Consider the following 20,883-nt stretch of genomic DNA (forward strand, 5'->3'; position numbering starts at 1 on the left):
ATAATCCTGGATATCACAATGCTCTTTCAAACACTATGTTTAAAACTTAAATCATGGTATCTCGACCCCACTGGGTCTTCCTTCTTTATCCCTTTTACGTCAAAATAACTCTTTCAACTCCAAATACTGTATCAATTTCCTCAATAATTTTAGCTATATACGCTAACACAGCATCAGGCCTTTTTCATCTTGTACACAAGCTCCATCCCATTTTCTCCATTACTCCATTTTTTTATTGAATAATGGCCTTCCCAAATCTCACCTTGCTCCTTTTAGATATATTTTACATGCCCACCTTATTTTCTGCTCTACCCTCCATCTCTTAATCACTAAACTGGCTGACTTCTTCAGAATAAAGATTCGGATTCTGCAGGCTGCAATCTGCCCATACAGTAGTTCTTTTCCATAACAAAAATATTCTATTACAGTGCTATAAATGAAATGAGTAGGACCACTTTACCCAGAATGCAGCCTTGATCATAGCCAATTTTATCTGAAAATGCCATCTGGTAGCAAATATTTATGCACCTTAACCCTAAATATAATTCATATCTCTATACATATTATAAATGAGAAAGTCTTTTTGTTTGAGATAAACTCCGAAACCACTGAAAAGTTTGTGACACAATTTTGACCATTGTATGGGTAAATTTTTTATACAATGGTGAAAACAATCGGTCATCAGGAGGCTGTGATCTGGCTATCTATCTATAATGACAGAAAGCCCACAGACACAATAGATCACATAACGTGCATTATTTACCAATGATTGCACACCTGAACTACTTCCAATTGTCACCAAAACCTCAACACGGAGCCACAGCTGAACAACTCCACAAATGTAACACTAGCATCATTCAGAGAGACAATACTCACAGCAAAAAAGCCCAATGCTGCCTCAATGCTAGCAGCACACTACCACAGCACATCCCTGCCCTACAAACAACAAAATATCCTTGACAGAAGCTTATCATTGACAGAATATTTTTTTTAACATGTCAAAATTACTACATAACTTAAAGAACCTGATTCTGACTCCTCACCAAAGATGACTGGTACAATGATGATCTGCTCAAAGAAAATTAACAGGACTAAATTAGCCTCCTATTATTTATTAGTTTCACCCTTCTTCATCTTGTGTAGAACAATTTGAAACAACAAGGACCATTTTGAGTGTGTAATCACTCTCTGAAATATGCACGCCTTGGGTGGTTGAACACACTCAGCATCATATACAGATGAAGCGCCTCTCATTCAACCTACATATGGCGATTGTATCGCCAGTCCACCATGGCAGGCCACGGCACGCGGCATCGCAATACATTTTAAAAGCTTGGAGATTTGCAGTGGCGTCGTCGGATGAGTGCAATGCCAGTGATCATCCACCAGATGTCACTTTTTGAAATCCTCATTGCGCATACGTGAAATGTGTGCTGCAGCGTGTGCATGAAGTGACTACAGTATTAAAAAGCTCTGTAGCGCAGGAACTACTTTGCTACTACTGTACTGTCCAGTAAGCTACAGTACTGTAGATAGACAGCTCTTATCAGGTGTGTAGGCTGGTGGATAAGCGTGCTGCTTTGCATGTTGTACATTAAAGTACAGTATGCCTGAGTTTGATTATTAAAGGGAACTTATTTTTTCCAACAAATTTACAGTAGGTCAGTTACTGTATATTTAGCACACAAAAACTCCTGCATCCCTATTAACCTTTAAATGCATCTGCATGGGCACGAACGGTAAAGCGTCTCAATGTTTTGGTCAAAATCCACTAGGATGCATCTGAGTGGAAAGTCTAGCCACTCTTGTCAAGTGTTGTGAAGTAGTGGATAAGGGTGCCACTCTGCAAGTTTTACAGTAGCAATGAGCTGCATTAGGTGGACAATTGGATGGGGCATAAAGTACGGATGTTTGCCGATTCCCTTCCTAATGTCATATAAACTACTACTTAGTCAAGAGTCTCCTCTTCCATATGATACCAGTTTCTAGGATACAGAGAACCAGAGATATCAGGGAGCAAATTAGACACATTTTTCCCAATTGACTAGAATGGACTCGTTAATTCAGACAGTCGCTACAGCATCTTATTAGTGTTGAAAGTATTGTATTCAGCCCTGACCAAACCTCCCTTTACAGAGATTGCAATGAAAGAGGCCGATTCAGTCAAACTTGCTGGTGGGAGGCTTTTTACAAACATTGTGCATTACACAGCATGCTCTATGGTTCTTGTGCATGGACTAACACCAAAAGGCTTATATGAAAACAGTTTATTTATGTTTGTCTAGTGCTATTAAATATAAGGTTTGTAAATGTTTCAATTAAAAAAATAATTATAACAACAATAAAAAACATTGTTCCTAGCCCATCCATAGAGTTTTTCCTCTTTCATATGATACCAGTCTCAAGTCTCTAGGATACAGAGACCGGAGATATCCGGGTGCAAAGTAGACACATTTTTCCCAATTGACTAGAATGGACCCGTAAATTCAGACAGGAGTTGCTACAGACGGTCCCTTCGTGGATTAGCGCTGCTGGAGATATTGTAAAGTAATGTACTGTATTCAGGTCAAGTCGACCACCTCCACCCCTGGGGGAAGGGGAGGAGGCGGTTGACTTAAGTTGCACAGTACCAACAGTTCAAAATATTCAGCATTGGCTACGTGAACGTAAATATTTGTTTAGGATCATTACACTACATGGCCCATTTGCTCGCAGCGATGTTCACGAGCATCTCATTCCACACGAGCGTCCCATTACGCACGAGCGTCTCATACTGTAAGCGTGCTCCGTACGGCGAATGGCAGGATTCCATTGTCAAATTACAGTATATCACTCCGACGCTAGCTTGATGGAGCATTAGCCACCCAGTGGTGGCGGATTGTATTGCATGGCGTGAGAACACGCCCCTTGGCGGACGGCAGCGCAAGAAGAAAATCAGAACGCCAGAACCACCACCAAGGCGAGCTGGCGGCAATATTGAGAGGAGCTCCATCTGTATAGTTGAACTTCCATAAGAATCACACGATTTGAATACTTGCACAATACATTACATAGGTTTATTGCATATAGTTTTGACTAACATCCTTATTAACCATTTGAGTTCCAAGTGCATTTGTCAAAATTGGTGTGAAAATTGCTAAGCAAATATTTTTAATAATGACCTGTAATGTTTATCTTATAGAATTTTTTTCTTTTTACACAAAATGTTTATTGGACTTTACAGAAGGGGCCGGGCTCCTCTTTGCTGGCGAATCGCCAGAACGTCACCGCTGGCGATCCGCCAGCAGCCCGGCTCGCCATCTGACTGAGACGCGCGTGCGTCTCATGCGCATGCGCGTCTCAGTGTCCATGCGCCGGGGTGACGGAAACCTATCCGTCTCCGAGGAGGTGGTGGGGACCCCGGGTGACCGCCGACAAGCCGGCGGTCACCCGGAGGAAGCCGTCGGAAGGGGATGCGCGCGCGTCCCCTTTCGCAAGAACAGATGGCGGGTGGCGGGGGATGGCGTCGCCATCGCCATCCGATGCAAAAAAGAGCCCGGATCCATCTGTATATAACAAATGTGAGCGATGCAGCATTTTTAGCAGATATTTTGCACATTGCTCATAGAGATGTTGACACTCAAAGGATTAAGGATAATGGACTCTAGCAATGATATGAGCTGCCGCACAGCTCTCCTAGATTGCAGCTCCTGGCCATTGCTAGGCGACCTGGATGCTGCACCTTCTCTTTTGGCGGGGTTTCCGTCGGCTCTAGTCCGGAAGCAGGGGGAAGTGCCTTTCGCACAGCACTGCAGCATCAGGGCTTGCTGAGCATCGTGAAGCCACCAGGTTGCCTAGCAATCGGGATGCCAGAGGCAGTTGGTGTTCCCATTGCTAGACAGTTAATTACAGTGTGAGCAGGCTCAGGGGGGCGTGCAGAAGGGCAGCTGCATGCCACTTAATCATCATAATATTGGGAGCTCATTGGTCGCTCCTTCTGTCAAAAACTACACCAGCAGCACGGGTGATAGTTTCTCATTGCCTGGATTAACTCGCGCCTTGTGTGCAGTCCTCCGTTGTCCCAGCAGAGATCCGGTATTGTGCTGCACAGTCTACGGCCTGCAAACAGGTTTACTCATTCTGACTTTCTATTTATGTTTTGTATTGTCCTACTATTGCCTGGTGTATATTATGTGATGTATATTGTGTGGTGTATATTTCCTTGTGCCTGGGTTGCTGCTGCTACTACCCTGCTCCTCATAGACCCTTGACTATACCTAGTCCTACACCTGCCGAGGCTGAATAAAGACTTGCATCCATCTAGTTCAACCTATGTTTATAATAGTTTATCCCTTGTTGTATAGTATGTACCAATATTTTAAAGACAGATTATGTTACTTATTCGTACCCGTGGATGTTTTTAACCAATAAATATTTATCCAACCTTATTTTAAACGTATTTATAGTGTCTGCTGACAGCACTTCTTCAGGAAGAAAGTTCCAAAGTTTAACTGTTTTGACTGTAAATAATTTTTTTCTTCTAGATGAACAAAATCTTTTTTTCTTCTAATCTAAACGTGTGCCCTCTCGTCCTCAATTCCTAGCAGAAAAAGGGTGTTTGACAGTTCCTTATATTGGCCCCTAATGTATTAATGCATATTGAGCATGTCCCCCCTTAAACATCTCTTCTCTAGTGTAAATAGTCCCAGATTGCTTAATATTTCCTTGTAGCTTAAATTGCCCATCCCCCTAATAGACTTTGTTGCTCTTCTTTGGATTTTTTCTAATTCTATAATGACCTTTTTATAGTGTGGGGCCCAGAATTGTACTCCGTATTCGAGCTGCGGTCTAACCCAGTGGTTCCCAAACTTTTTTGAATCACGGCTCCCTTGAGCATCAAAATATTTTCAAGGCACCCCTAGGCCCAATACTTCTTATCGAGAAATTCAGAAAAAAAATATTATATTAAGTGCATTGTGTTTATATGTCACATTTATCTAGTGAGGGACAGGATTTGATTCTGTTTGTCCACATATGTTATGATTGGCAGCCACCAGCACTGGTTTTGCCTGGTACATTGACCATAAATAATATGAATTGATCCTGGTCCACCAACCCAAGGCACCCCTGCAAGTGTCCTGAGGCACCCCGGGGAGCCTAGGCACACAGTTTGGGAACTAATGATTTGTACAGAGTTGTCATTACTTTGAATCCCTTTCCATGCCCCTGTTAATACATGCTAGAGTTTTGTTGGCTTTTTTGTTGCGATATTACATTGAGCACTACACCATAGTTTGTTGTCTATTTGGACACCTAGATCCTTTTCGAGTACTGAATTACCCAATTCATCCCCGCTTAGGTTATAACTAGCACACTGCTTATGTCTCCCAAGGTGCATTACCTTGCATTTGTCCACATTGAACCTCATCTTCCACTTTTATGCCCACCGGTCTAGATTGTCAAGATAATTTTGAAGTGTGGTGACATCTGATGATTTAATAACTCTGCTCAGTTTTGTATCGTCTGCAAAGATGGATACATTGCTGAGTAACCCCATCCTAATATCGTTAATAAAAATGTTAAATAAAATGGGCCCTGGAACCGATCCCTGTGGGACTCCACTTAGTACTGGTATCATATTTGAAATGGCACTGTTCACGACCAATCTTCATTCTCTATTACACAGCCAGTTTCCTACCCATCTACAGATATTTGCCCCTAATCCCAGGTCCTCTATTTTATTTATCAACCTCTTGTGTGGTACGGTGTCGAAGGCTTTAGCAAAATCGAGGAAAATCACATCTACAGCGTTTCAATTATCAAGGTTTTTGCTAACCTCTTCATAGAAACCAAGTAGATTAGTTTGGCATGAATTATTTTTCATGAACCCATGCTGGTTATTACTGAGTAAACTATGAAGGTCTAAATATTGCTGGATACTATCTCTTAAAAATCCTTCAAATAGTTTACACACTATTGATGTTAAACTAACAAGTCTGTAATTAGCGGGATCCTCCTTTTTACCTTTTTGGAATAATGGCACTACCTCTGCTATTCTCCCGTCTTTTGGTACCTTTCCTGATGACAGTGAATAATCAAAGATATAATGTTGAGGGGAAGCGAATTCCTCCCTTAATTCCATTAGTACCCTATGGTGAATCCCATCTGGCCCAGGTAATTTATTTGTTTTGATTTTGCTAAGCCTCAATATTATTTCCTCGGTAGAGAAATCAATTTTGAGGTCCGGCTTGTTCATCCCATTTGTGGTATGTGTGCGTCCCACAGTCTGCTCTCCCTTAGTAAACACTGATGAGAAGAACTCCTTTAACAGTTCTGCTTTTCCCTTATACTCCATAAAACTTTTTCCAGTGATATCAGTTAGTGGGCCTATGTTGTCCTTAATTATATGTTTACTATTTATGTATTTGAAAAACTTCTTGGGATTAGTTTTGCTTTCAGTGGCTATGCGCTCTTCATAATCCCTAATAGCTACTTTGATTGCCCCTTTGCAAATTTTTTTTGATTCTTTGTAATTGGTGAACACCTACTCAATTAAGTTATTTTTATAGAATTTAAATGCTCTTGTTTTATTGTTGATTGCTGACCTAACTTTTTTTCCAACCATGGTGGCTTTTTTTAATTGAATTTACCCTTATTTACTTTAGGAATGTATTTAATAGTCAATGATTCAAATACATTTTTTTTTAGAGTATCCCACATTTCCTCAGCATTTTTCCCCTCAAAAATCGTTTACCACACAATTATTTTTAGGGCTTCTCTGAATAATTTTCTGAAGTTTTGTATTTTTGCCGATCCTTTATGATGTAATTTACTGAAGTTGATTTCCAGTGAAACCATATTGTGGTCACTGTTCCTTAAATGTTCAATTACTTTTGTGTTTTGAAACTAGATCTATGTTATTTGTTAATACCAAATCTAATAATGCCTTATGAGTTGGAGCTTCTACTGTTCATGCGATAAACTGGTCTTTAAGTAAGCTTAGGAACCCACTGCTTCTTGCTGTTTTACATGTTTCGTTTTTCCAATCAATATCAGGTAAATTAAAATCCCCCATAAGTAATACCGGTACTTGTGTAGTATCACGGCGCCCATCGCATCGCAGACCATAAGGCATGCGATGCGATGTTCCACGATGTCCCCCGATATCATACAATGTTAAAATTGTATATGGCATACAATGCCATACAATGTGATGCAATGCGATTATAAATTGTATAAGCACCCTAATGGGGGCTTACAATGTTAAATGGACCCCCACTATGAACGTGAACCCGAAGCGTGACAAGCGCAGCGAGCCCGCGAGGGGCGGCGGTATGCGTCCTCCAACCTTTTCATACCTCCACTATCCACGTCGGCATGGAGTTGATTTTATATAGTGTGGCGAGCGCCACCGAGCCTGAAGCGTGGCGAGTGCAGCGAGCCCCGCGAGGGGTCGAGGAATACATGTAAAGTAATACGCGTCCGCTCGCCACGCTTTGGGCTCGGTGGCTCGCCACACTATATAAAATCAACTCCACGCCGACGTGGATAGTGGGGGTATGAAAAGGTCGGAGGACGCGTACCGCTGCCCCTTGCGGGCTCACTGCGCTCGCCACGCTTCGGGTTCACGTTCATACTGGGGGGTGGAGTGGGGGTGCATTTAACATTGTAAGCACCCATTAGGGTGCTTAAAAGCACCCATTAGGGTGTTTATACAATTTAAAATCGTATAGGGGGCTTAAATCGCATCGCTGGTCATCGGGTGTATGGCATGCGATTAAAAATCGTACGACTTAATATGGGGGGCACCATAATGCCTTAGTACTTAGTACCTTAATACACAAGTACCTTAATACCTGACCCTGCCCACACGGCCTCCATGTAATCTTCCTCTGTACCTGTGCTCATTTCTTTCTCACACAATGTTAAGTTATTTTTTATACATAGGCACACCCACGCCCTTTCTATTTTCCCTACCTTTTCTGTAGAGTGTATATCCCTCCATGCTTAATGCCCAGCTGTGCGACTCGCTACACCATGTTTCTGTAATACCAATAATGTCAAAATTGTCCTTAGTGACCACAGTTTCTAGTTCCCTGATTTTACCTGCTAAGCTTCTTCCATTAGCCAGTAGGCATTTACATTTGTTTATTTTTATTTGCGTCCCTAACATTGTGTTTAATTTAAGTGATAGCCTTCCTTATTCAAAATCCCTTTACCAACACCAAAGCAGCCCCAGACCATCATATTAACTCCACCATCTTTTCACTTGTTCTGCATCTCACAAATGTACTTCTGTGTGATCCAAACACCTCGTCTGTCCATAACACTTTTTCCAATCTTCCTCTGACCAATGTCTGTATTATTTTGCCCCATTAATATTTTTATTTTATTGGCCAGTCTCAGATATGTCTTTTACTCTGCCTAGAAGGCCAGCATCCCGGAGTCGCATCTTCACTGTAGACACTGACACTGGCATTTTGCGGGTACCATTTAATGAAGCTGTCAGTTGAGGACCTGTGAGGCATCCATTTCTCAAATTAGAGACTTCTCTTTCTACTCTGGTTAGAGCCTGTTCGTGCTGTTCTCTGAAGGGAGTAGTACACAGAATTGTAGGAAATGTTCAGTTTCTTGGTAAATTCTCGCATTGGAATAGAATTCAGTTTAAAAAACAAGAATAGATTGTAGTTTCACATTTTCTGGCCATTTTGAGAGTATAATCAAACCCACAAATGTAATGCAGTTTTATACTGTAGCTTCTCTAACAAGCAACCCTTTTTTCAGCTATGCTAACATAATAGCACATGGGTTTTCAAGGGTTTTGTAATTATCCAATAGTCTTCAAATGCAATTAGCAAACACAATGTATCATTAGAACACTGGAGTGATGGTTGCTGGAAATAGGCCTCTATACATCTATGTGCAGTGGCAAATTGGAGCAAGAGTGGGAGTCTGGGGGAGCTGTAGAAGAAAGAAAAGAAGGAACGACTCTCTCTTTTGTTGGGGCACTCTTTGACTGTGATTACTTGAAGTAATCAATTTTAACCATCTACCGTATAGGGATGTTTAATATGTCTAGGATATGTTAAAAGTGCTGTAGCTGTAGAAGAACCTAGTAATGACACTGGACATTAATGTACACATTAGTCTTTTTATACACTGGATACTGTATTCAACACGGTATCAATATTTAAAACTATAGACGGTCTATGGCTGTATTTAATATATACCAATGGCCATGAATAGGTTAAACATACTATAATAAATACTGTACACAAACATAAAAGAACAAGCACTGCACTAAGCAGACATTCTCCCACCTCATGGTAAACTGTGCTTTTCTTTTGAAAATAAGGACACTTTCTAAGAGACCCCAAACTTTTGAATGGCAGTATATATCTCTATCTTTAAATCCTACAAACTGAATGCATTTTCCCAATCATATTTTGCACTGGTTAAGCGTTTTTTTTTTTAAATTATTATTTCATTATGCCTAGGAGAAAATATTCAATTTGTTGTGAAAGTGGAGTGACTGGCTGGTGTGGTTTTCAGGTGCTTGGATACAACAGGATCAAGGGATTTAGGTGTCCCTTTACTGCCTATGGTCCTAGCCACAGTTTCTGAACTAAAGAGTGACTTATGCACCAACTTCAGGTGACACATAAGCAAAGATGTTCTTAGGTGGCCAACGGCCTTACCCCTGCTTATTGCAGCTTTATATAAGTTACATATGGTGTGACAATTGGATCTGAATAAAAATAATTCCAGACAAAAGAGGTGGATTTTTGGTCTTCTGCCCAGGCATGGTGACGACCTTTTGCAACCCACGGACAACTGTCTCGCCCGATGCATCATGTAAGCAAACCACATCACCATCAGCAGCATCCTCCTTGTCAACTTCCTCCTCAGCACCAGTTACATCAATACCCTCCTCCTGGTGTACAACACTGACACCTTCAATCTCAAAATCAGGAACTGGACTGTGGGTGATCCTTCCAGCATATGTAGAGGGTGTACTGCAAATGGTGGAAGGAGTGACCTCTTCCCGTACAGTGATGGAAAGGTCAGGCATTGCAACCACCAACACCCTTGGAACCTTCATGGAGACAGCTTAACGCTCTTAAATTTTGTAGCAGGGGGAGGAGTAGGGATTAGATTGTCATGTGAAACTGAACCACTAGTAATGAACATAGGCCACAGCCTTAGCCGTTCCTTGCCTCTCTGTGTCGTAAATGGCATATTGGCAAGCTTACGTTTCTCCTCAAACGATTTACATTTATTATTTTTCTTTTGTGTTACTGATATTTGGCATTATGGATGTTACATTTTTCTTTGTGTTACTGATATTTGGCATTATGGATGTTACATGCCCTCTACAATCACATTGGGCATCGGCCTCAGCAGACGACGTTGATGGCATTTCATGTTCTATGTCATTACTAGAGGCAGTAGCTTCAGCACTAGGAGGTGGTTCTTATTCTTTCACTATTTTATCCTTCAAATTTATGTTCTCCATTTTCTTTCTGGAGTTATAACAATATGCGGCACAGGAGAGTATACCCCTAAACCATACACACATGGCAAAGCCTGGAAAAATTACACAGATTAAAATAACCCTTTTATTTGGGGTTATTTATTATTATATGTGGCACAGGAGAGTGTGTACCATGCACACACGGCAAAACTTAAAAAATATACGGATTAAAATAAGCCTATTATTTTGGGGTTATTTATATGCGGCACAGGAGACAGGTACCATAAACACATGCCAAAGTCTGAAAAAATGTAACAGATTAAAAAGAACACTTATTTTTGGATTATTTATTATATGTGGGTGGCACAGGAGAGTTCGCCATGGCCCACATACACCGCAAAGCCTAAAAAAATTATACAGGTTAAAACATAACCCTTTTATTTTGGGGTTATTTATTATATGCTGGCGGCACAGGAGAGTGTACCACACACACACGCACACACACACACACACACGGCAAAGCCTGAAAAAATCAGACTAATTAAATAACCCTTTTATTTTGGGGTAATATTATTTATATCCAGCTCAGAAGGAGGGTACACACGGCAAAACCTGAAAAAATTTGACAGATTAAAATAACCCTTTTATTTTATTTGATGGAGAGCTGGGCCACCAGAGTGGTCCAGATAGCCTGGAACGACCTCTGACAAGTGACCACGCCCCAAACACAGAGGCTAGCATGCGTGGCTAGGAATGTCTACTAGTGGATCCAGTAGTGAGGTTCCATCCCAAAGCCACCAGGAAAGGGGCGACCTGCTGAAGACCAGGCGAACTTCTGGGCCCGGATATTGTGATAGGGTCCCAACCACCTGCAGAGAATCTTCCCCTGTAGAGGGCAGGAACTGAGCCTATTCTGCCAATGCGAAGGCCGATACCACCAACCCCAGGGACCCCATGCAGGCATGCACAGACACCCGCCAGGGGGAGAATAGATGTCTGATTCTGGACTGTAGAGCCAGATGGCAATCCCCCAGAAGGGATATCCTCTGCTGAGTAGTATCTAAACCAACCCCCATATTTGTCTCTGGCCCAAATAAGGAACCCTCAAAGGGTTTTTGAGTTCGGGACGTCCAAGAGTGCAGACACCGGTATGTGTGTGCAGCTATGGCCGAAGGTGACACTCTGAACACATGTTAGTACCCTGAACCGAGGAACAAATATAACATAATCGTAACGGAAGTAAAGCAGGCGCGGCAGGGGAGGGATCCCTGTGGCCCCTGATGTCCTCGAAGAAAGAGATTTACCAGGTAAGACATAAATCTAATTTTCTCCTTCGGGAGACATCAGGGGCCATAGCTTTACAGTGGGACGTCCTAAAGCAGCCACCTATGGGTGGGGACGCGCCTGTGCCACTGCCAACACACTCTGGCCGAAGGCGGAGTCCTGGGAGGCAAATGTGTCAAAAGCACAAAAACGCAAGACAGTATTGCGGATGACCAAGTCGCCGCCCTGCAAATTTGCTCAACTGTAGCACCGACCCTAACAGCCCAGAACACCCCCACAGACCTAACAGAATGTGCCTGAATCCCCGCCGAAACCGGGAGGGAGGTGTCCAAATATGCCTGCCAGAGCGAATCCAGCGGGCAGTAGTTTGCGTAGAGGCAGGCCATCCTCTCATCCGAACACCATACAGTACAAAGAGAGAGAGAGTCTGACTAGTGCAACAGCCTAGAACGGCGCACATAGATGCGCCCCGGCTGGACAACGTCCAAGGAGGACCAAGCCGTAGTAACAACAGACTGTCTAAATGCCGGAACAATAACGTCCTGTTTGACCTGAAAGCTGGACACCACCTAAGGTAGGTTAGAAGGGATGGTAGGAAGAACAAGCCCGGTTAGAATGAAAGACAAAGAACAAAGGACTTACAGGACAGAGCTGACAGGTCAGAGACTCCCCTGGCCAAAGCGATTGCCAACAAGGAAACGATGTTCCAGGCGAGTCAACACAGGTCCACCGACCACAAGGGCACAAAAGGTGGGCCCTGAAGCCGACAGGATTAGAGAGATCCCATGGGGCAACCAGGGTAACAAAGGGAGGCTGGATATGCAAGGCACCCTGCAGGAATGTGCAGACATCCATCGACAGGGCCACCAGTCGACAGAACAAGATGTACAAGGCTGAAATCTGAACCTTTAAAGATGTTCGCAACCCAGCCTCCAGACCCTTCTGCATGAAGGACAGAACGCTAGCCAGGCAGTAAGTCCCGGAATCTGAAGCGTAGAGTTCCCAATAGGAAAAGCAAGCCCTCCATATGCGATGGTATACCCCTGACTAGGAAGGTTTCCTTGCCCTGAGCATGGTGGAGGTCACTCTTGAGTAAAACCCACTGGGTCTTCCTGGGAGGTCTCAACAGCCACCCCGTGCAACAGCCTGCCAGGTGCCTCAAATCCGAGAGAGAGAGGCGGACCCTGAGAGAGCAGGCCTGTGCCTAGGGATAAGCAAATAGGAGGGGCTACTGAATGGGACTGCAGATCTGAAAACCAGATCCATCTGGGCCAAGGTGGAGCAACCAGAATCAACGTGCCGCCCTCCGGCTTCAGCTTGCGAGACATTCGCAAAAAGAGGAAAAGTGGCGGAAAGGCGCCATCAATGTGGACGGCCATGGAGCGGACAGGACGTCTACCAGGCAAGCCCCCCCTCTGGGTCGCAAGACCTGGACCGGCACAGTGGTGGTTTGAGGGTATGGCAACAGGCCGTCAAGGCCACCTCGGTTGGGCCCCACCGTTGTACCAGCATCTGAAACAACGCCCAATGGAGGGTCAAGTCATCGGCATCCTGGGTCTGACGGCCGAGGAAGACCGCCACCCAATTTAGGACTACCAGGATAAAGATTGCTGAAAGAGCAGGGATCATCTCTGAAAGATGCAGGATGTTTCCACCAGAGTGGGCTGACAACGAGTGCCACCCTGGTGGTTAACATAAGCCATCCTTGTTGCAATGTCTGACTGGACCTGTACCGAGCAACCCCTAAGTGAGGGTTCCGCCAGGCGGACTGCCCGGAAGATTGTCTTCAGTTCGAGGACGATGATGTAGAGCTGGGCCACCAGAGTGGTCCAGATAGCCTGGAACGACCTCTGACAAGTGACCACGCCCCAAACACAGAGGCTAGCATGCGTGGCTAGGAGTGTCTACTAGTGGATCCAGTAGTGAGGTTCCATCCCAAAGCCACCAGGAAAGGGGGGACCTGCTGAAGACCAGGCGAACTTCTGGGCCCGGATATTGTGATAGGGTCCCAACCACCTGCAGAGAATCTTCCCCTGTAGAGGGCAGGAATGGAACTGAGCCTATTCTGCCAATGCGAAGGCCGATACCACCAACCCCAGGGACCCCATGCAGGCATGCACAGACACCCGCCAGGGGGAGAAGAGATGTCTGATTCTGGACTGTAGAGCCAGATGGCAATCCCCCAGAAGGGATATCCTCTGCCGAGTAGTATCTAAACCAACCCCCATATTTGTCTCTGGCCCAAATAAGGAACCCTCAAAGGGTTTTTGAGTTCGGGACGTCCAAGAGCGCAGACACCGGTATGTGTGTGCAGCTATGGCCGAAGGTGACACTCTGGAGGTGAGTGGCGTAATTTCCAGGGCCGCCACCCCCAGGTAGCGTGTCACGTGATGCTCAATAGAAGGCAGCAGGGTTTTCTCCTACACTCATTATGCAGATCCGCTGTGAGAGAAGTTGCTGACGCAACTAAGGCCTTAGCAACCCAAGCAGATGCTCGGGGCAGGAGTGCATCCACTTCAGGGACAGTCTCCTAGGGGACTATGTCCTCCTGTGGAAGGGGGTAAGAGGAAGGGAAACCGCCAATGGCAAGCTAAACTTCCAGTTAGGAATCTCCGAATTGATGACCTTAGCCAAGTTCACTGATTTACGGAATGAACACAGAATACACCTAGGGAGTCTCCCAAAGGTGTAGGCGGCTCAGCTGGGTCGTTTAAGGTAAGGACAGCTGAGACCAAGGTCGGCACCTCAAGATGAAGTGGGGGGATTCACCTTATCACAGACCCCCCCATCTTCCAAACCGTTTTCGACGGTCCCCTCTAGACAATGCTAATCCTAGGTGTCCTCTCTGTGTCTGCTGACCGGAGGAGTCTGGACGACGGGGGTATCTGTGTCCATCTGCTGGTACAGAGTGCTTCCACTGTGCGCGGAGCAACACCCGCCAAGGATGGGGACGGAGTTTCTGGGGACCTTGTCCGGAGGCAGATAAACAATCACCCAAGGGATGATGCCTCTACTAGTTACACCGGCAACTGAGTAAAGAACGTGGCCCAAGCAGGCTCTTGAGAGGAGGCTGTACCTGTGGGCATCGCCCACACATTGTAGCAGCTTGCGCATAAGCCGTCCTGTACTAGTCCTGGGGGATTCAGGCGTTCAGAATCCCGACAGCCGAAATGCCGACAAGGGGGGGACGTGGATCGCCCCCCCTTGTGGGCTCGCTGCGCTCGCCACGCAGCGGGCCCTGTGCCTCGCTACGCCCGGCACACTAATTTATTCTCCCTCCAGGGGTGTCGTGGACACCCCAGGAGGGAGAATGTGTCGGCATTTCGGCGGTCGGGATTCCGGCGTCGGGATTCTGAACGCCGGGATCCCGACCGCCGGGATATTAACTGCATCCCGTCCTGGGGGCATAGGCCAGTATTACAGGATGTACAAGACATCAGCGCCGGAGCCCCAGAGTCACTGGGACTGGTACCCCTGGAAGACGTTGCAGTATTATTGCACTGAACCAGCAGTTAAAGGCACAGTTAAGACAATATACTACAAGTATACAAGGAATACAATGCCATAAAATAGGCATGTAGTCTATATGGTACAGTTAACACAATATTCTCCTGACCAGCAGAGATAGTGTTCAAGCCATACACAGTAAGCTGGTACTATGCATACCATGTGGTGGCGTAGACATTTAGCCCATATGTACGGCTAACACAGCATACGTTTTATATTTTGGATTGTGGGAGGAAACCGGAGTACCCGGAGTAAACACACTCAAACACGGGGAGAACATACAAACTCTGCACATGTAGAGTCATAGTGGGAATTGAACCCATGACCTCAGTGCTGTGAAGAAGTAATGCCAACCATCACAACATCCGTGCTGCCCCCACAGTACGCAGTAACCTAGTACTAGGCCTACATTATATAGCAATGACATAGGCAGGCAGCCTTTCTGACTGGCAGTGATAGTGTTACACAGTACACAGAAAGCTTGTAATAGACACACAATGCAGTGATATAGACATACGGTGTTATCTGTACCATATAGACTGCCTGTGTCTTTGACCGGCAGTGATAGTGTTACACAGTACACAGCCAGCTTGTAATAGAAATAAAATGCAGTGATATAGACAGGCAGTCTATGTTACAGATAACACTGTATGCTTCTGACAGGCAGTTGCTTCTGACCTGCAGTGATAGGGTTAATCCACAGTACACATACAATGTTGCACTGAGCTCTGCAGAAATAGCTGACCAGAGATTAAACTCTGTCTGTAACCTGACTCCTGGAGGAGAGATACAGGGGAGCCCAGGTGGCCTGGCAGTGAAGGAGTGGAACTCCAGACTGGCTGATAAGCTCTCTGTGTCCTCCACACACATCCTAAATCAGCATGACATAACCAGCAATACAGGAGGGCAATATTGTACAGCGTAACACAAATTAAACTGACAGGCAGCTAAAGTGTTAACAACAATACAAGCAAGCATACAAGGGTAATGCAATAAAGGCACAAGGCTTCTGCAGCTGCTATGGCTGTCAGGAGCACAATACTGTACAGTGTCCCACAGGAGGCGTACAGGGGGGGGGGGGGGGGACTTGCCCAAGTGACCTTGCAGTGAAGGAGTGGAACTCCGTGTGGCTGTGAGCTCCCCCATGTCCCTCCTCACATGTCGCAGGCAGGTAGGAAGGGATCTCAGTGACTGGAACTCTCTGTGTGATATACACAGTTGGTTTACATAAAGGAAAAGGGGAGATTGGGAGGTTGGAGTATAACCGCACAGGTGTGTATGTAGGATAGGTAGTGATTAGGAACTGTAAATACTGACTAGGACCTTGATCGACAAGGTATATGAGTCCTAATGCACTATTAGGTATTTTGGCCAATTAGTGCCTGGTTGTAGGACAGTCAGTGGTGCACCCCAGAGTTAGAAAAGCAATATATTTATTTGCTAAGAGAGGAAGAGAAAAAGAAAACTCGGGTGGGGGCACGCTTATATTACAGTTCCACAAACCCCCCTGTGACCAAGCGCATACGCGAAACGTACGTTAAGGATTGCTGGATCACTGGGTGCACCCACGTGACCGGCCAGGCAGGAACTCACACAGGAGGCAGCAAAACCAGAGACACAGAGGCATATCTCGCCTCAGTACCTCTACAGAGACTGAGCAGGTCCAAAGGTAACCACTGGCAAAGTCCAGGGGATCTTTTTTCTATCTCCCTCAGTCTCCAATGTTTTGTGCACAAATAATTTAACACATCTATGCACGCTACTGCATATATGCAAATTGTATTACCACACTGCCCCCTGGTAAGCTCTCACGCTAATTACAGTGTCATCAAAAGACAATTATCTATTGTAATACCTGCCTTAAAGGTGAGATCACAGGTTCTCAAACAACGATCCTATAATTTAAATCCCACTATATTTATACCCGGACCATGGTGAACTGAGAGGCTTAATGAGGATCACTGATCACGAAAGAGAAACCGGTCTCTCCCCCTCCTCTCCCAAGTGGCAAATACTGCCCCACATCCTAAAATATTTTTGTAGTGCTATTATACACAATTGTGTCACTAGTCAAAAAATAAGGAACACATACAGTATTTTAAAGCATACCTATTAAAAATTGATAAACACAGTTCCCTGTCTACTGTCCCCAAGTGGAGAGGCTGATGTGGGGGGAGCCTTATCCCCCTGCTGACAAATGGCCCCCAGGGAGGTGTCCACATGCGGCACCGGTAAAAATGGCGGGGATCCAGCGCGCACCGGGCGGCAGACCAACCTGTTGCCCGGCACTGGAAAACATTCAATCATAGCCTGCCAAGCATGCGCTACAAAATGATAGACTGTATTCCTAAGAATCAACGCGGAGGTGATAGAGGCAAAGTCCTATTAATGGAAGCCAGATGGATACATAGCTATCAACAATAAAACCAGAGCCTTTAAATTCTATAAAAATAACTTGAATGAGGAGGCGTTCGCAAAATACAAAGAATCAAACAAAACTTGTAAAGGGGTAATCAAAGCAGCTAAAATATTATATGAAGAGTGCATAGCCACTGAAAGCAAAATCAACCCAAAGAAGTTTTTTAAATACATAAATAGTAAATGTTTAATTAAGGAAAACATAGGCCCACTAACTGATACTAGTGGAAAAAGTGTTACTGAGGACAAGGGAAAAGCAAAACTGTTAAATGAGTTCTTCTCATCAGTAGTTACTAAGGGAGAGCAGACTGTGGAACGTACATTTACCACAAACGGGACAAATAAGCCAGATCTCCTTGTGGATTTCACGCCGAAGGAAATAATACTGAGGCTAAGCAAACTCAAAACAAATAAATCACCAGGGCCAGATGGGATTCATCCGAGGGTATTAATGGAATTAAGGGATGAACTAGCTACCCCCCTACATTATATCTTTAGCAAGTCACTATCGTCAGGTATAGTACCAAAAGATTGGAGAATAGCAGAGGTAGTGCCAATATTCAAAAAAGGAAAAAAGGAAGATCCCGCTAATTACAGACCCGTTAGTTTAACATCAATTGTGGGTAAACTATTTGAAGGATTTTTAAGGGATGGTATCCAGGAATATTTAGATCATCACCGTCTACTCAGTACTAACCAACATGGGTTCGTGAAAAATCGTTCATGCCAAACTAATCTACTAGGGTTCTATGTAGAGGTTAGCAAAAACCTCAATAATGGAAATGCTGTAGATGTGATTTTCCTAGATTTCGCTAAAGCATTTGATACTGTCCCACACAAGAGATTGATTAATAAAATGGAGAACCTAGGATTGGGTGAAAATATCTGCAGATGGGTAGGGAATTGGCTATGTAATAGAGAACAAAGAGTGGTTGTGAATGGTGCCGTATCAGATATAATACCGGTACTAAGTGGAGTGCCCCAGGGATCGGTTTTGGGGCCCATTTTGTTTAACATTTTTATTAACGATATTGGGATAGGGTTACTCAGCAATGTATCCATCTTTGCGGACGATACAAAACTTAGCAAAGTCATCAAATCATCAGAAGATGTCACCATGCTTCAAAATGATCTTGCAATTCTAGATGAGTGGGCAAAAAAATGGAAGATGAGGTTCAATGTAGATAAATGTAAGGTTATGCACCTTGGGAGACACAACCAGTGTGCAAGTTACAACCTTAGCGGAGAGGAACTGGGTAATTCCATATTCGAAAAGGATCTAGGAGTCCAAATAGACAGCAAACTAGGATGTAGTGCCCATTGTAATGTAGCTACAAAAAAGGGCAACAAAATTCTGGCATGTATTAAGAGGGGAATGGAAACTAGGGACTCGAGGGTAATTATTATATAAAGCATTGGTGAGACCTCACCTAGAGTACGGAGTACAGTTCTGGGCCCCACACTATAAAAAGGACATCATAGAATTAGAAAAAGTCCAAAGGCGAGCAACAAAGCTTATTAGAGGAATGGAGAATTTAAGCTACGGGGAGAGATTAAGCAATTTGGGACTATTTACATTAGAAAAGAGACGTTTAAGGGGGGACATGCTCAACATGTACAAGTATATCAAGGGCCAATATAAGGAACTGTCACACACCCTGTTTTCTACTAGAAAGGAATCTAGGACGCGAGGGCATGAGTATAGATTAGAAGAAAAAAGATTTCATTCAGCTAGTAGAAAGAATTTCTTTACGGTCAGAACAGTCAAACTCTGGAACTCTCTTCCCAGAGAGGTGGTAACGGCTGGCTCATTAAATGCGTTCAAGGCAAAGTTGGACAAACATTTACTGGAGAAAAACATCCATGGGTACAAATAAGAAATATAATTTGTCTGTAAAATACCAGAACCTACCAAATCAGCAATGGATATCTATACCAGGTTGAACTAGATGGACGCAAGTCTTTTTTCAGCCTTACCTAATATATAACTATGTAACATAAATTGAACACTGTATCACCCCATGGACTCAATGAGATTCTCCCCCTTTCATGTTTCCTTTGAAGCCCCTTTCTTATAATAGACAGCGCTTGTTTATTTTGTATTCTTGTCATGCTCTCCTTTGTCTCTACCTTACAGGTTTTTTATAATGCATTTCTATACATTTCTAATGCTGTGCCACCAACTGGAAGTTATCTTTGCCACTTGTTCGCGCACTCCACATGTTTTTCGCAACACCAATTATGGCGTTTGTAATATGTACATTTGTGCCTTGCACTATCCTGCCCCCCATTGATTAATTGCGCTTGATGCACGCTACCATATTTCAGGTAATTACCATCGCTGAACCATTTACATGCGCGCGCACCAGCTACATCCTCCGCCTACGGTTGGCACCTCATTTCAGCCTAGTCTCTATGTTCCATTTACGGCACCACCCCGGACAGTGTTCCTTGCGACCATAGAACCACACGCACCCGTTTTGCGCTGTTCATTCACACCGCAGGTTGCTCTCTCCAACTCCGCTACTATCAGCATTTATTTCAGAACTTTCCCTTTGATAACCTGTTTGCCTTACTGTATAACATTGCCTGCTATCCTTGCCATATGCTTATCAGCATTGTTTTCCCATGAAATGATTGTATTTACAGAATACTACATGCAGGCATCACTCGTCATGGACCCCAGGCGTATTTTACATTCTCCCCACACTTGTCTTCACGGACGTATTCAATTTGTTTACACCTCCTCACCATGGTTACCATCACCAGTATTTGACACACGCCCCTTGCTACACAGTGACTACTTAGGCCCTATGCGCCGCTGACATCATCATCACCCCACCGGGAGCTCTGAGAGTGATTCCTGCACAAGGTACACCTGTCCCCACTATTTGTCTATAAATGTAAGTACTGTTTCACCTTTTACTTTATGTCTTGATAAAGGGCTTAAGCCCGAAACGTTGACCCACAACTTCTTGTGTCTTATCTTCATTATTGATTTCTGCCGCCGAGGAGATTAAAGATTCTCAAGAGTGCCCTCTGCCAAGCTATGTATATGTATATATTAGCATGGCTAACTTGGTCTGACGTGGAGACGTCCTTCTGTCCACCGGTGTATCCTGCACTTGCGGTTGTCCAGAGAGCGGTGAGCGCTGAGTCCGTGGTCTGTGGTCGGCGGCTGAGCGGCTTCCTTTCCTGTGTATCCTGCATACCATCTCGTG

General features: G+C 44.4%; 1 protein-coding gene across 7 annotated transcripts in view; it reads right to left on the minus strand.

Annotated features, from left to right (window-relative positions):
* The window catches only part of WIPI2 (WD repeat domain, phosphoinositide interacting 2), a 474,144-nt gene that overhangs the window by 220,972 nt on the left and 232,289 nt on the right, over positions 1-20,883 (minus strand). The window lies entirely within an intron of this gene.

The sequence above is a fragment of the Crinia signifera genome, chromosome 7 (genome assembly GCF_055691185.1).
Source record: "Crinia signifera chromosome 7, ASM5569118v1, whole genome shotgun sequence".
Lineage (NCBI taxonomy): Eukaryota > Metazoa > Chordata > Amphibia > Anura > Myobatrachidae > Crinia > Crinia signifera.